Here is a 16481-nt window from a genome sequence, read left to right on the forward strand (position 1 = left end):
CCAAAACAAGAACCAATCAGTCAACAGGAATACAGACTGGAGAGAGAAAGACTGGATTTTCTGGGCTCCTAAGCTGGTTCTGCAAGTTAAATGACCCGCCTTCATAAATAAGCAAATCTTAGGCACAATTTAATTAAAACCTAAATCCACTGCCAGCAAATACTGCCTAAAAGTGCTTGCATTAGGTACAGTGATGATATGTAATCTTAGGGAGTGGAAATCTAACCTAATTATTAAAGAGACACTGGTAATATTCTTTAAACCCCATTCTAACATCCTATTATGGCTAGGAGGGGCTGTGCACCGGGTAGCGTTTAAAACTCAACAGCAGTGGAAACAAAGCTGCCGGGTACTAAGTAGCTCATCACAAGCCTTCCTTTCTTTGCCCTTGACTTTTTGCATCCTGTACTGGGTCTGTGACTTTCTTCTAATATCAGGTCTTAGGCATGCCTTTATTCATCACTTCTGGAGCTCCACTTAGTGATCCTACAATGCTTAGAGCCTCACCCTGAGACCATGGCCTGGGTTTTCAGGTTATCTACAAATAATAGGCACAAGATCACTTTGCCTGTATAGATCTCCAATGCATGTAAACTGATCCCATGCATACTCAATAGGGGGTATCCTAAAATCCCGAGTGGCTGTGGGGTCCTCAGAACAGGTTTGGGAAGCCCTGTGGTGGCCAAAAGCCTCCATCAAACTCAACACCATTAAATTTGTAAAACAAATACAAAATCATGAAGAACTGATTGAACTGGAATGGAGAGGGCACACCCTCATCTCCTAGCAAAGGTGGGTCCTCCATATTAGAGCATAAGGTTATGGAAACCTAGCTATGTCTGCCCAACTTTACCAGCTTTAGGATGGCAAGAGCACACCTGTCTTTTAGGCTCCAGGCCACACTTAGTTATGTCCAAGAAAGATATACTTTGGGAAAAGCATTAATAATCCGCATACATCATTCAATGTTAATTCTAATGTAACAAATCTCTCTCTAAGGGAGTGATTAGAGATCCACTGGGAATTTAATACAACGGCACACCCAGCTGCTGGAGCACAGCACTGCAAATGTTTACAAGAAAAACAGAAAATGTCAGAGCAACATCTGCATTTGAACAGTGCTGAACCAACAAGCGCATGCCTCTTTCGTGCCAAGCGGAAGAGCTCAGGACCGTTTCATTTCTTCTAGAAAAATTCAGATTGAATCATTTTAGGTTCAGATATTTCTGGCTAAAGCAGTACTGAAACCGGTTCTCAGGGATCACCAGATGATTATGCATGAGACATTTACATAGTGTAGACAGTACATGTAAATATCTGATGTATTCTCACTGTGGATAACTTGGAAAAATAAACGACCAGTTGAGCAGTATGCCTAATTAAAAATAAAATATGAGCTAAGGCTTCTATAAAGAAGCCAGTAATACAGATTAATTTTTATTACAAGCTAAGTTACTGGAATGCTAATATACTGTTATGGGTAACTAAGTTATCTTGCTTATAAATATCACATGAAAAATAAACATTCACTCCAAATGCCTTAGGACCACGGCATTTGATGACAATTTAAGTCTGTCTGGGTTACATACCCTAGCTGGGGTATTAATTGGCAGTAAATGCCCTAATAAGACTATTACTTAATAATGACCAAGCCCTGATCCTTCTGGCAGTACAAGAATGTAGGTGCTGAGTGCAATATAATACTGCAACAGAAAACCCATCTTTCCATATATACCAGCTTGGTAAAACTGGCTTACTGGTGGGCTTCATAGTAATTTACAATTTTAAAAAATTACTTGGGATGACCTTCCTTTTATATTTTGTCTTCTAGCGCCAGGAAGTCAACCAGTTTGCCTCTGAACTTCACATGTGACGTTCTCATAATTAGTTTATATTAAGATCACATTTGTTTACTGCTCACCAGACGAACAAAATTTCCCTAATCAGAGATAAAGGTGGTTAAATTAAACCAATAATGCTTTGTGCTTATTTATATAAATAAAAAAGTAGCTTGTATGTCACAAAAAAGCCTAGTTGTCAAATATTATAAACGTGTGTATCGATTGATATTTCTATTGTACGACGAACTTTCATGTAATCTTTGTTGTCGGTTTGCTAAAATTAATAAAATAGATTTTTTATAAAATTAAGCATTGCAATCTTTCCAGCCTTAACTGAAATAAGCAGTCCTCAAAACTGCAAACATTGTTTTCGCTATATCTCGCCGCTCGTCGTGTTTAAACTGATCACATCCTAAAAAACTGTTTGAAGTTTGTTTATGCATTGGAGTGGCCAGGAGGAGGAGTGGCTGCCTTCCAAAAGAGAGCAGGAAAATCCGCAGTGCTGTCCCTGGCAAACACAGGAGAAGACCTCATCGTCCTCAGACAGCGAACAGCATCAGACCAAAACCAGCTCCCGAGTTGCCATCCCGACCGCAGTTAACATGGGAATTTTAAAATGACCTAGAGGAAGGTGGATGGGAGATACCTGAGCAGACTCAGGAGATGGAATAAGCCGGTATTGATATTTCAAGCACACATCAGCCACTGCAGTGTGCTCGGTTTAGGAGCTCGTACGCTCGTTGCAGGGCAAGTTTGCAGTAACCAGGAAATCGGAGAACACTTCCCGATTCCAAATACTAAGCTCTGCATCATCACCCTCTCCTTCCACCATCCATCAAAAAATAACCATCAGTAAGGACTACTTTAATTCACACGGGAACATTCACCTTTTAAATTATAACCACTCAGGTGCTTCAAAGCCACTTACATACTCCTGTCCCGGCAGAACCCCTCCGCCAGCTATTACTTATCTCCACCCCCTCCGAAAGGCAACTAAGGTGCAAAGTCTCTCTTAACCGCACCCCCGAAACCAATTTACCAACAAGAAAACGTGGACGCCCTTCTGTGGCAAACGAACGCTACAGAGTAAAATCAAGGGGCAAGTGAGGAGGCAGTGCGGGGTTACCTGAACAATCCGGAACCGGCAAGTTCCCCGCGCCCCCACCCCTTTAACAGGAGCCAGCTCCTGCCCGTCCGGGGCCGCCACCTGCACTGAACTCGCCTCCTCTGACGTCACGCCGGCTGCTCGTTCCCTTCCACCCTGCAGTCGCCAGGAGATCCGGCCGTCCCCGCCCCCTTCGCCGTGATTGGCTGCCGGGATGGTGGGGCAAAGAAGGCCAAATGATAGAGAGCGTCCCATTGCTCCGAGGCCCTGCCAATCATGGTGGGGGTTCAGGCGGGCGGGACATGGGGAGGAGCTTAGTGCGGCGCCTGCAGTGTGCAGGTGGACTTTTCGCGCCGGGGTTAGGAGTAGAGGTGGTAGCGCACGTTTGCTTTGCGTTCTTTTAACTAAAGTAATTACATGAATATTGCATCCTTACCGGGAACCTGTCCCTGTGATTTGCTTCGTGTTTAGTAGAAGTGAGAGCTGCACCGTGAGGTGTGTAGCTTTTGGCTGTGGCATAACGCATGTAGTTTTAGATCAGGATTTTCCTTGAGAATGCTTTGATGAACGTTTATGGGAGAGATAGACCATGAAAAACCGTAGTTGCTCTATCTAAAGCGTCCTACAGCTTTGAGAGCTACTCTGCTGTGTTTATAACAACGGCCGCACGTGATAGATCGATTCAGGCGCATCCCCAGTCAAGCTTGCTGGCAGTAAAATTGCTGACAGACGCGAGCGACGGGCCTATGTCTCCCGTGCCCCTGGCTCAGGCTCTGCAAAACTACAGTGCTTAGATGTTGGGAACCAAATATGTCTCGGTCTCAGATGCCAGCTCTGTGGGTGCAGTGGGTACTTGAGCAAACTCCTTCAGTTTGTCCAAAGAAGAGTAATGTATTTAACCTTGGCAGTTTCTTCCTGATTCTTTTGGCGATTCTTTCCTCTGCTTTGTATCCCCTCTCGACTTGCTTTAGTCCAGTCACTGCTGCAGTAGTCCTGGCCCTAAATCCGACTACTAGGTGTCGCCATTGCACAGTGACTGGGACTCCCTTAGTAACTCCCCCTTTTCCCAGTCCCCCGCTACCAAGAAGCTGAATCAGATCTAAGTCCCTCTGCATAGTATTATGGCCTACTACGATTCCAGAGTAATAATGGGGAATGGTAAAAATTCACATTTAAAAAATATCCTGCCCTCCTAGTGTCTTGTAGCATATATAATGAACAATAATAATGATGTTCTTTCAATTAAAAAGATTATGGTCAAGCTTCTGTTTTATAAATTGAGTATCTTTGTAGTTCCCCTACACCAGTCATGTTGCAGGTCCCAGAGGTTCAGAGCAGAATAATTACAAACATATTATGAAATACTACACTTTACACATTTTAATCCTTACCCTGAGCTGTTCACTCAGGTATAGGAAGCATTACGTTTCACAGATTTAGCATATAAAACTTTCTTTTCCAGATAACATTATATTGCTGTTTCTTCAAACAGTGGGAATTTGCTATAGCGAACTTGTGTTTTAATAAATCTTCTGAACTTTGGCTTCAGTTGCACCACCCAGGGCGTCCTGTTTGGCGGCCTAGGTGAACCTTTGGACACACAGACACACACACACACACACTCCAGCTCAGCAGTCCCTCCTACCCACAGGGACTCCACTACCTTCTTTGGCAGTATTGGCTCTGGTACAACCCCGTCTGAACCTCACATTGCTGGTATTTTCCCACCCCCAGAATCCTGGCGCTCTGGGCAACTGCCTAATGAAGACACCAGTCCTGGCACCACCCCCAGCAACACAAACAACTCACCTTAAATTTAAGGCAGACCCCCAGGAAAGAAAGATGCTAACGTGGTTTAAAAGGAAAGGAGAAGACGAATGGGGGGTTTCTCCCCCTGATTTTACATGCTCTTTTAAGAATAAAGTTTCTGAGTTCCCATAGAACTGGGGCTCTGAGACAGCATGGTACCCCCTACACCATGACTGGCACGGGCCCTCAGTCCTTCACCCTGCTGCAGGAGGGGAGCTGAGTAATGCTGTTAGGCAGAGGTTGTGCATACAGAGATACGCAGTATGCCTGTTTGTGTGCTTACGCTCTTCCAGCGGGACCTCCTCTTTGGAAGGGAAGCTAGGCTCCCTGCTAGGCTGGCTCGGGAGGTTTTATCAGCTCTGTGCAGGAGTTCTTCCAAAGAGCTGAGTCATGGTTCTCAGTTGAAGCTCTGCTGCTGATGCATGAAATGGGTTTAGTTTAGTTTTTTTTTTTTTAACAAACAATTGTCCAAAAAAAAAAATCTTGAGAAGGTATGTGGCTGGTGGGTGAAAGGGAGGGCTGGAAAGGGATTATGTGAAGTGCAGATACGGAGGACTGTGCTCCTGGCCGTGGAACCTGAGATGAGGGGGAAAGGGAACTCACTGCCCACCACAGAAGGGGAATAGGAGAGACACTGGTGTAGCTGTTTGATATGGGGCCAATGCTATTTTTTTTTTTTTTTTAAAATACCATCTCCAGGCATTTTGGGGAACTGTTAAATCTGCTGTAAAGAAATCACAGAACATGGAAATACCGACCTATATTCTTGGATCCCAGTGCACTTACATTTTATACCACATTACTTTGGAAACTATAGGTGCTGGCATATGCCACAGCTGTTCAACCTCTGGTCACACAGCAACAGCTGCTAAAGGGATACGGTGAGGTGTCCAGTGCCACAGAGAAAACTGGATGCAAAGCTAGGATTAGGACTTCTTGATTCCTGGTCCCCAGCTGTCCCCACTAGACCACATCTTCCCTCTGCCCTATAAAAGTCTGAATGCATTGTGTACCCAGCGAGGGCACAGTCACTGGGCAGAGATGCTCACATCAGCCTCCTGAGATAAATTAAATGCAATTACTGTAGCGTTTGAGTGGTTGCTATGTGACAGGAGGGTAACAACAGGAGACCACCGTATTCCACAGATGTGACCAACTGCGTATCGGCTACTTCATCCTTCAATTTGTCAGATTGTTTGCACTGATGCCAGAAACCAGTGTTGTGCACAGGTAGAAAGCAAAAATCATGGAAGGCCTCAAAAACATTGGGAGGGGGAGAGAGCTGGGAACTGAGTGCATGAAAATGGGAAGCTCCTGAATCTATAGAGACAGCCCCACAGATGTGGTTAAAAGAGTCTTTCTCTTCTGAAGTGCAAGAAAATCCACACTGGGGCTTTATGACAATCACCTCAATCCCACTACACGTGACCCACAGAATCACCTTTTAATGCTGAGCACCCAGATTGGAAAGCTGAGACAGAGCAGAGTTAGAAGAAGCCAAAGATAAAATTATGTAGGTGAACATAAGAAAATGCCATACTGGGTCAGACCAAGGGTCCATCAAGCCCAGCATCCTGTTTCCAACAGTGGCCAATCCAGGCCATAAGAACCTGGCAAATACCCCAAAACTAAGGAGAGGTATTAACTGCTCATCCAAAGTTGGAAGCATGGCATGCAAAGGACTCTCTGTTGGCCATTGCAATGACCATGAAAAGAGCCAGCACTTCAGCCTAAGTGGCTGCATCCACATCCCATATCTGATTTTAAATCCAGTATTAAACAAGTTCCAGTTCCTGCATATTTTCTTGTTTGCTACTAAGACATAGGACAACTTTTGCTAATAGTTGTGAGGATGTTGAGTAAAAATAGAAAAAGGGAATGTGGCTGCTTAGCACAAAGTCAGGAAGAGACAAATGCTCCAAATGTAGTATGGAGAACAAACTTCAGAGGCAAGGTATAGCAAAAGCTTCAGATGATGCATGAAGACGCCCCCTCAGCTCTTCCAGAAGTGTCTCTAGCCCCAGCCTGGCTCTGATGCTGTTTGAAGTTGCTTTTGGGATCTCTCTGTGTAAGGTCCAAAAGAACCTTTCCAGCTGCCACCAGTCTCTTCCAAAACACTGGACTCGGTTCCAGGGCTGGTTGATGGTGGGAAGGAGGGGCCAAGCAGGGCAACTGCCTGGAGCCCAACACCACAAGGGATCCTCTTGGCACAGCTGAGCAATGTCACTGATGCAGAACACCAGGGTGCCTGGCACTGGGTGGGTCCCAGCCACAGTTTCTATCCTGGGCCTCCGCACATCTGCCAAAGAGCACCAGAATGTTGGGAGTGCCAAATCCTGCCAGCGTGAGGCCCAAAGGGGGTGCTGTTTCAGAGGCAATGCAACCAAAAAAAGGGAGCACTGTGCTGGAGCCACTACTGCTGGTAGGAGGGCGAGTTGTGCTGGAGCTGTCACCAATAGGTAAGCTTCCGGGGGGGGGGGGGGGGGGGGGTGCATGACCGAAGGTTTGCCCAGAGCTAAATACTCTTGCACCAGCCATAATCTAAATCTAGGATCATTACAGCCTAGTGCTCCAGTTGCCTGCATAGTTTCATTCCAGTGCAACTAGCAGCCAAAAGCAGCACATAGGTCGTGGGAAAGAAGGTGATTATCAAATTCATGAAGCTTTCTGTGGAGCCAGCTCCCATTGTGGGTTTAAGAGAAAATGCTTCGTATAGCTTGCCTGGGTTTGGCTGTGTTGGTTTATCAGAATCAGAGCCTGGAGGCCTCGGATCACATTATTCTGTGCTTTGTGATACAGGTGGGTCATGTTACTAATGTTTAGCTCTATGTCCACAGTTCGGGATTAGAGGCTTCCAAATACACATTTCCTTGTATCACCTGAGCAGTAAGTAGGGCAGCAGCACTATAGGAGGAACATTCAGCCAATGAGATCCCTTACCTGGCTGGAAGTCCCAATGCCCTTCCTACCAAACAAAGATGCAGTGGAATTCCATTGTGCACGAAACATAAGTGCATGGGGGGGGGGGGGGGGGGGAGGTTACAGTGTGGGTTCCTGGCCTGTAACTGCTTCTGTCATGCATTGGTTTATTGTGCATCCACCCTTCCTCCTCCCAAAATATGGTCTCTCAACCTCTTTTCAGTGTGCCGCACTAAGAGGTCCTGCAGGAACTGTCCTCTCGTAAGGGAATAAAATACCTTTCCCAGGGCAAGATACAAACCAGCAAAAGCTTTTCCAAGCAGAAGGCAAGAAAAGAAGAAGCCATAAGGTGAAAACGAAGTAGGGTACGGTTCCTGAAACAGAAGCGCAGGATGAGGCTCAGGTGTCATAAAACAAAGGGTGGGGATCTTCATCTGATCTACTTCTAATCCAGCTTTGCTCTCTGAATATTTAACTCATATTTATTTGGACAATCAACCTAGTTTCTTGGACTGGGTGGGGAGCGAGCGATTTAAGAAAGTTAATTCGGATGGATGGGAACAATGGCAGCTGGGACCTTTCCCAGAGATTTGGATGTGAGCCTAAGTCTGCTGTGTTCATTCAGAGCTGAACTGGACTGGAATCCTCTGATGATCTGAAAGCAGGAGCAGCAACATTGTGTCTGGTTGGGTTCTGGTCCCAATGCCGTTCCTAGGAGGAAACTTTCAAGCTGGCCTCCCCTCAGTCCTCCCAAAGCACCCCCCAAGTTGGAAAACAATATCGGCCTCCCAAGTCTGACTGAATTTGGTGCAGCCCTTCAAAAGATGTATAAGGATGGAGGATACGAAGAAAGCCAGAAACCACAACACACATCGTCAGTAGGGTCCGATAAAGCTTCTCTTCGTATCCAGCCAAGGCCAGTAAACGACGTGAAGCTGCGAGACAAACTTTCGATTCCCAGCGGGGGGAAGGGGGCCATGCCGCATCATTCCTCCTCCCCTCACATCTGGGCTGAGGGCTTTGTGCAAGGCATCACAGTTTTCCTCACAGGAAGAGACATCGAAGATCTATTTTTTTTTTTAATTATTATTATTTTTCAAACGGCTGTAGAGCCTCGAGAGTGCCAGGAGGCGATAAGGGAACTTACTAGCAAAGGGGCAGTTCCAGGTAAAAGAAGTCCTTGCGGTGCAGTAAATTGCACAGTGGAGAATACCAAGAAAGTCCTTCCCCCCCCTCCCCCGCCCCAGCTGAGACAGCGAGGGCTCTGCTGATACACACAGGGCAGGCTCCATCAGCCCCAGGCACACAGCGGCAGAGCTCGCCGGTGCCTGCCAGTGATAAGACCTTTGCAAAGGGAAAATAGCACAGCATCTACATGACCCAGGACTAAATGAGCCCAATCTGACCAAGATCCTGTCTGAAATGAGCCAGGCTTCAGCATAAGAGTGTTCCAGGGGGGAAAGGGGGAACAGGTGATAGTCAAGACTGCTGTTTGTTTGGTTTTTTCCTAGGCCCTCATCAATAGGGTGAACCCCTCACTCAGAAGTCAGACCTGTGGGAGCTTCTCAGTGGGGAAAATCAATTAGAAACAGGAATGGAAAAATAAAAATAAAACCAGAACGAACCTGGAGCCAACTTTTCAAAATGATTGGGGGTGCTAAACTCAACACAAATTACCCCATCCCAGATACAGTGAAGGACTTGGGGGTGCACAAGCTCCTACTGCACACAGAGTTGGCACCTGTGCTTGGAGGTAGGTGGTCATTCTGCCCGTTGGGTGCCTAAGTGCAGGAATTAGCTGAGGAGAGTCGGTTTCCCCAGGCAGCTGAGAACTGAGAACAGTATGGCCAACCCAAGTTCTATGAGTTCAGATGAGAGATGTAATGTTTCTGGGAAACTGAGGGACAATGGGACCAGGTTTAATCTTGTGCTGAAGAGCGAAACCTTTGTTGGAGAACATTTTGTGATGGGCTGAGCAGAGAAAAAGATCTTTTAAAAGTGTTTTTCCAGAGGATCCAAATTTGAGGGGTGGGGCCAGAAGCCGACGAGTGAGTGGGGAAGGTGAACTATAATGAGGTTCAGGTCTTTATCAACAAGGTAGCCCTGAAAAGTGCTGGGAAATCCAAGCACATGCATGATTGCCTTATCCAGATAAGGGCTACTTCTAAATTGATAACTGTAGGGTTGGCTGTCTGTCCTCCATCATCTGGGGTCAGGCTAGAGAGAGATGACTGTGCCAGAGACGGGGGGGGGGATAGCGTGCCAGAGCTTCGGCCTTCCTTCCTCTCCTCTTCCTTCCCCAGTCAATGACTCCGCTCTGTCCACTGGCTGGGGCACGTTTGCAGGGATCCCGACTGGCGAGCTGTGCTGCCATCTAGTGGCAATGAGGGGAAAGCACTGCACTGTAGCAGCAACTGCTGGATTTCAGACAGGCCCACCCTGAGCCTTTTCTGGCACTAGGGGAAGGAGACAACAGAGAGAATATCCACAGGTTTATATTTATATATGCTTCGAAAAATATGCTGTATAAATTAGCACTGATTCAGCAGAAACCTAAAAATGAAGTTTTTACTCTGATTTCAATAATATTCTCTCATACACCGCTATGCAGTATAACATATTGACCCAAATATAAGGCAGCCGTCTTATATTTGGAGCCATCTGATATTCAGGCTAAAATTCTACATTACACAATACTCTTTTTATATTTACATTTTCTCTAATGGGCCACAGAAAGCCAATGATAACACCAGAAATAGATTGTACAGCTCCCTGCAGTAAGAACATAAGAAAATGCCATACTGGGTCAGACCAAGGGTCCATCAAGCCCAGCATCTTGTTTCCAACAGTGGCCAATCCAGGCCATAAGAACCTGGCAAGTACCCAAAAACTAAGTCTATTCCATGTTACCATTGCTAATGGCAGTGGCTATTCTCTAAGTGAACTTAATAGCAGGTAATGGACTTCTCCTCCAAGAACTTATCCAATCCTTTTTTAAACACAGCTATACTAACTGCACTAACCACATCCTCTGGCAACAAATTCCAGAGTTTAATTGTGCGTTGAGTAAAAAAGAACTTTCTCCGATTAGTTTTAAATGTGCCCCATGCTAACTTCATGGAGTGCCCCCTAGTCTTTCTACTATCCGAAAGAGTAAATAACCGATTCACATCTACCTGTTCTAGACCTCTCATGATTTTAAACACCTCTATCATATCCCCCCTCAGTCGTCTCTTCTCCAAGCTGAAATGTCCTAACCTCTTTAGTCTTTCCTCATAGGGGAGTTGTTCCATTCCCCTTATAATTTTGGTAGCCCTTCTCTGTACCTTCTCCATCGCAATTATATCTTTTTTGAGATGCGGCAACCAGAATTGTACACAGTATTCAAGGTGTGGTCTCACCATGGAGCGATACAGAGGCATTACGACATTTTCTGTTTTATTCATCATTCCCTTTCTAATAATTCCCAACATTGTTTGCTTTTTTTTGACTGCCGCAGCACACTGAACCGACGATTTCAATGTGTTATCCACTATGACGCCTAGATCTCTTTCTTGGGTTGTAGCACCTAATATGGAACCCAACATTGTGTAATTATAGCATGGGTTATTTTTCCCTATATGCATCACCTTGCACTTATCCACATTAAATTTCATCTGCCATTTGGATGCCCAATTTTCCAGTCTCACAAGGTCTTCCTGCAATTTATCACAATCTGCTTGTGATTTAACTACTCTGAACAACTTTGTGTCATCTGCAAATTTGATTATCTCACTCGTCGTATTTCTTTCCAGATCATTTATAAATATATTGAACAGTAAGGGTCCCAATACAGATCCCTGAGGCACTCCACTTTCCACTCCTTTCCACTGAGAAAATTGCCCATTTAATCCTACTCTCTGTTTCCTGTCTTTTAACCAGTTTGCAATCCATGAAAGGACATCGCCACCTATCCCATGACTTTTTTCGTTTCCTAGAAGCCTCTCATGAGGAACTTTGTCAAACGCCTTCTGAAAATCCAAGTATACTATATCTATCGGTTCACCTTTATCCACATGTTTATTAACTCCTTCAAAAAAGTGAAGCAGATTTGTGAGGCAAGACTTGCCCTGGGTAAAGCCATGTTATTCTTGCAATACATGTCTAGAATCTGAAGCCTTGATGATGATGTTAAAGCTCACAAGTTTGTGTAGTTCTTAGTAACAACAGCTTAGTTTGGAATGCTATTTTTAATATTCTGTCTGTTTAATGAAGTCTGTAACACAGAAATAAAGATTAAGAAACAGAGGCAAACATAAGATACTATCTTTTTATTGGATTAACTTGACACATTTCTTGACTAACTTTCTGTAATTAATCCCCCCTTTCCTCAAATCAGAATAGAATGAGCAAAAGATTAAATGGCCTGAAAATATAAGGGAATCACAAAAGGCCCTCCAAGGGTAGTGTGAAAGTGAAGGTGCCTATATTTCTGGTAAATGTCATCTTTTACTCTCTGTGCTGACTTGAGGAAGGGACTATTAGCTCCTGAAAGCTAGTCAAGAAATGTATTCATTAATTAGTACATAACAAGATATCTCCTTCTTATTTTTTGTTTCTATTTGTTAATCTTTACTGCTGTACATTCAGGTGGACTAACATGGGGACCACACTGCTTTTTTTGATGCTGACATTTGAAAACGGTTACAGCTACTAACCAATGGTAGGGAAGCTTTCAAAATTCTCAGTGACATCACAGAGTACTCGGATCTCCCTGAGATTTGCCTGACCTGAACTGGGCTGTTTCCCTACAGGATAGAAAAGATGAAGGGATCCTAAGTGTTGGGACATCAAGGGCACATGAAAAGCACGAGCCAGGAGGTCACTGGGCACTTTACTCTCAGTGGCATAAATGGGAATACAGTTATTGGTGGGGCTGGAAGGAGGAGGAGCAGACCAACGTACAGCTTTTCTGATTTCAAAGCTACCAAGTAACCCAGTTCTAGGAGGAAGATTTTAGGCCAGTCCTTGATGTCTGACAACTGTTCTACCTCCCCACTTGGTGAATCAGGCCTATAATGCCTCAGTTCCTTTGCACTATTTAAGAGACCCTCAAACACTAGGCTCGAGCATCATCATTTTCCAGCTTGAAAGTCTCAGGGTGTTAATGGTACTGCTATGCTCAACCCCCAACTAAGGGTTTTGTCCCTCAAACCTTCTGGCTCTTATTTCACAGTCAGGTCCGGGTTCAAATCTGGATCAGTCAAGAGCAAACCTTGAAAAAAAATGCAGTGAGATGGCAGTAAAAGCTTTAAGGTCGATGATTATCAGAGGAGGTTTCCAACCAGAGATGTGCAAGACCATTCCAATGACATCTAGAAGCTTGATGTTTTGGCCAATCAGAGTCTAACCAGGACAGGTTGAAAACTGATTTGAAAAAAATAAATAAAGAGGAAAAGCCCTTCAGATGGGAATATGTACAGATTCCCGCATATTAAAAGTATTCAAAGATTCATGGTGTCTTCAAGCCGTTCAGAAAATCGAAGCAGCTACTCCTGATGCCTCGATTGTATGGAAGAATCAATAGGAATACAGGGGAAGGAACAATGTTATTATTATCTACTAGAGTGTGGTAAACTGAAACACAGACAGGCCGATACAGAACGGTGTGCTCAGCCGAGCGCACCGTTTAGCCCCCGTTTGACCACGCGTTTTACACGCACTATTATTACCACTTATACTGTAAGGGGTAATAGCATGTGGAAAACACGCGGCCAACTCCCCCGAAACGAATAGCACTCATCACATGCAAATGCATGTTGACGAGCCTATTAGTTATCCCCGTGGGATACTGAAAGTAAAACGTGCAGCCAAGCCGCACATTTTACTCTCAGAAATTAACACCTGCCCAAAGGTTGGCGTTAATCACGGACAACACCGGGAAAGTGTACAGAAAAGCAGAAAAAAATGCTTTTCTGTACACCCTCTGACTTAATATCATAGCGATATTAAGTCGAAGGTCCCAAAAGTTAAAAAAACTTAAAAAAAAAAAAAGCTGTCCGCCGGCCCACGGGTTGGAAAACGGATGCTCAATTTTGCCGGTGTCCATTTTCCAAACCCGTGACTGTCAGCGGGTTCGACAACCGATGCCAGTAAAATTAAGCGTCGGTTGTCGGACCCGCTGACAGCCGCTGCTTCCGCTAATAAGGAGGCGCCAGGGACACGCTAGTGTCCCTAGCACCTCCTTATTAGCGTGGGCCCTAATTTAAATAAAGAATCGCACGCCCAGGAGAGGTGCCTGGGCGCGCGTCGGGATAGCGGGCGCTCGCCTCCGGCTCTCCCGCGGAGTTTTTTGAATCGGCTTGAGAGAGATTTAGTAGATTTCCCTGGTGGCTTCCAGGCTGAGCCAATCCTACTTTGTGAGGGATTTAAATTTGCATAGCAGATGCTACCCTGGGCTTGTAGTCAGGGCCAGCGCATCCCAATAGGCAAACTAGGTGATCACCTAGGGTGCTAGCCATTAGGGGGCGGCAAAGAGCAGCCATGTGGGGCCACACGTGAGCCCATCCCACTCACGGCCGAGAGGAGTAGAGACTCGGCAGGCCACAAGCGGCAGAGATTCGGCAGGTTGCGAGCAGCAGGGGGAGGAGGCGGGTGCAAGGCAGAAGGTTTGCCTAGGGCGCCTAATACCCTTGCACCAGCCCAGCATGTAGTTGAATGCCTGAACCACCGAATCCCCCCAGTTACTTCCTTATTCCCCTGGTATTGCCCTAAGGATGCAACTAGGGGTAAGTAATAGAACCTGCCATCCAGGGCAAAAGACTTGACTGAAATCCAAGCCCGGGGCCAGTGGTAGATGTAGAACCAGGAAGAGTGCCATTCTCCTCCTACCATTCAGGTTGAGGAGCGAGAGGGAAGAGAGGGAAGAGGACTGAGCCCGGCGAATAGAATGGGTGGGGTGAAGACAAAGAGGAGCGAGCATCAGGCTGGGGACAGGGCTGCAGAAATGCCTGGTTACAGCTCTGTATTGTCCTAAACCATATACAAGTGGATATCTTTGTTAAGACTAAGCCCAGCTGAGGTCAACAATTTATTGAAAGATACCCAAAATGGGCTGGAAACATGGCCCGGGGCAGTGGTTCAAAGACTTGTCCTCATGACCCTACGGTCACCTGGGGTTTCAGGATATCCACAAGAAATATGCACGAGACATATTTGCATTTACTCCAATGTAGGCAAACATATCTTATGCTTATTCCTCGTGGATATCCTGAAAACTCAACTGAGTGAGAGGACGACAGGTTTGGTAGGCTCTGGCCTAGTGACAGTGCTGCTCACTATCGTGCAAGAGACCAGGCTGGACTCCTAAACCTGGTTTCTAGTTATTGTGGCAGAGAGAGGGTGGAAGGAATGATAGCCAGCATTCAACAGGGACACCTAGAGGCAGAATTCAGGCTGCCCTTGGTTCTGAGGGAAGCCATGGTCTAAGGTCTCCAACCATTCAGTTGTAGAAGGAATAGGAGGGTAATGAATTAAAAATAGAGCATACCCCCCCCCCCCCCCACACACACACACACACCACCCCCATGTAGCTGCAAATCAAGGCTCAGGCACAGCAGCCCTAGTTAGCACAGTTCCAATTGAGCTCAAAGAGTCAGAAAAAAAGCTGTCAGTTCAGGGGGGGAAAAAAACACCAAAACAACCCTAAAAACACCCAGGGTGAATGATGCAAAGATGGTCTCTGGTGGACAGGATTCTGGGGCTCTGAGCTATCCAGTAGAGATCCAAACCCTGAAATGTTCCAGGGGAAGTTGTACCAGCAGATGGCAGCAGAGGTTCCGCTATTCCAGAACTCTGCAGCACACAGAGGGCACTCAGTCACTGCGAGTGCCTATCACCAAGGCACGGGAGCTCGCTTTTCCTTTGGATCCTAAATGAGAGGTTCCTGAAGGTCAGGCAAGTTACAACAGGCAACACTGAACCTGTCAAGGTCAGGGATGGAGTTAGGATTTTGCTGCCCCTAGTCACTTTGGTGCTTTCACCCCTCCTGTAAGGGGCTGATACAGGTTAGCAAAGGGCTGTTCTGTGCTGAATAAGATTCATCAGAGTTGGAAGGCAGCAAATCCTAGCCAGGCTGTTGCACAGACATAATGGGTTCATATTGACAAATCCAAGGCTGGTCAAAGTCTGTCCTGGCTAGGGTTGCCAACTAGCTCCAGATTTTCAGGACAGGTTGATCCAGTCTGGTTTTTACCCCATTGCATGCTGGGACTTATGATTCCCCTATTGCATGCCCTAAGAAAAGCAAGACCATAAGTACCTGTACGCAGGAGAGTAAAACCAGGACTGGATCAACGTGTCCTGAAAATCTGGAGCCAGTCGGCAATGCTAGTTTCTGGCCAGGTTGCAAGATGTGAGTATGGATGTAATTGTGTGACTGTGTGTCTGTGAGTGTCTCCACTGGTGTGGTGTACGGCAGTGAGTTTCTGTGAGTGTGAGTTTGTGCTTTGAGCGTGTGGGTTGAGTGTCTTCCTTTTCCCATTCACATCTGTAATCTGTTTTCAAATGCTGAAGGTGGGATTTTTAGAGAAACAAAGCCTACGAAATTAATTTCAGCAGCGCCTAAACTGTTCAGACACCACCTCAGACCATCTAAAATATCCAAAACAAAGCCCCCTCAGAGGACCCAGATCCCAGATGACCTTCACAGGCAAGTTAAAGTCACCCTACTGAGAATCAGCTCCAACCTGGAAATTTGGCAATTTCTAGTTCCCAGAGAAAGGACTTTAAAAAAACTGCAACATAAAGCCAGGACAAAACAGCTCAGC

The 16481-nt window shown here is 45.8% G+C and overlaps 1 protein-coding gene across 11 annotated transcripts in view; it reads right to left on the reverse strand.

Annotated features, from left to right (window-relative positions):
- EPB41 (erythrocyte membrane protein band 4.1) overlaps nt 1–3067 on the reverse strand; it is a 210797-nt gene extending 207730 nt beyond the window's left edge. For all 11 annotated transcript variants that reach the window (XM_029571504.1, XM_029571512.1, XM_029571511.1 and 8 more), the window contains exon 1: nt 2968–3067. The gene's annotated coding sequence lies outside the window, so the exon portion shown is untranslated. The remainder of the gene's footprint in view (nt 1–2967) is intronic.
- Between the last annotated feature and the right edge of the window lie 13414 nt (nt 3068–16481).

The sequence above is a fragment of the Rhinatrema bivittatum genome, chromosome 11 (assembly GCF_901001135.1).
Source record: "Rhinatrema bivittatum chromosome 11, aRhiBiv1.1, whole genome shotgun sequence".
NCBI lineage: Eukaryota > Metazoa > Chordata > Amphibia > Gymnophiona > Rhinatrematidae > Rhinatrema > Rhinatrema bivittatum.